The sequence below is a fragment of the Alternaria triticimaculans genome (genome assembly GCF_023758025.1).
Source record: "Alternaria triticimaculans strain BMP 0046 chromosome Unknown scaffold_98, whole genome shotgun sequence".
Taxonomy (NCBI): Eukaryota; Fungi; Ascomycota; class Dothideomycetes; order Pleosporales; family Pleosporaceae; genus Alternaria; species Alternaria triticimaculans.
The window spans coordinates 1-310 of NW_026056055.1; the positions used below are offsets into that span (position 1 = coordinate 1).

At 27.7% G+C, this 310-nt stretch overlaps 1 non-coding gene across 1 annotated transcript; it reads left to right on the forward strand.

Annotated features, from left to right (window-relative positions):
* The first annotated feature begins 38 nt into the window (after positions 1-38).
* Positions 39-109, forward strand: J4E78_011085. The gene has a single exon. It is a non-coding gene; the product is annotated as a tRNA-Asn (tRNA).
* The last annotated feature ends 201 nt before the right edge of the window (positions 110-310 follow it).

Sequence of the window (310 nt, forward strand, 5' to 3'; positions counted from 1 at the left end):
GCGGGGGGGACTAGATATCTTTATAACATTCTTTAATAGCCTTTATAGCTCAATGGTAGAGCGGAATACTGTTAATATTCTGATAAATGTTCGATTCATTTTAAAGGCTTCTCATTTGCCTTTACAATTTTGCTCATTATAACATAAAAAAAAAAGAATAGTTACCTTATTTCCCTTTCTCTTTTACTTTTTTATATTGTGATATAGTAACAAAAAAGTAAGCACTACAGCTATTGCTGTTCGTTTTGGTTGTGATTTTCAAAAAAAAAGACGTATTATGAACTAATTATTAAATATCATGTTAAATTTA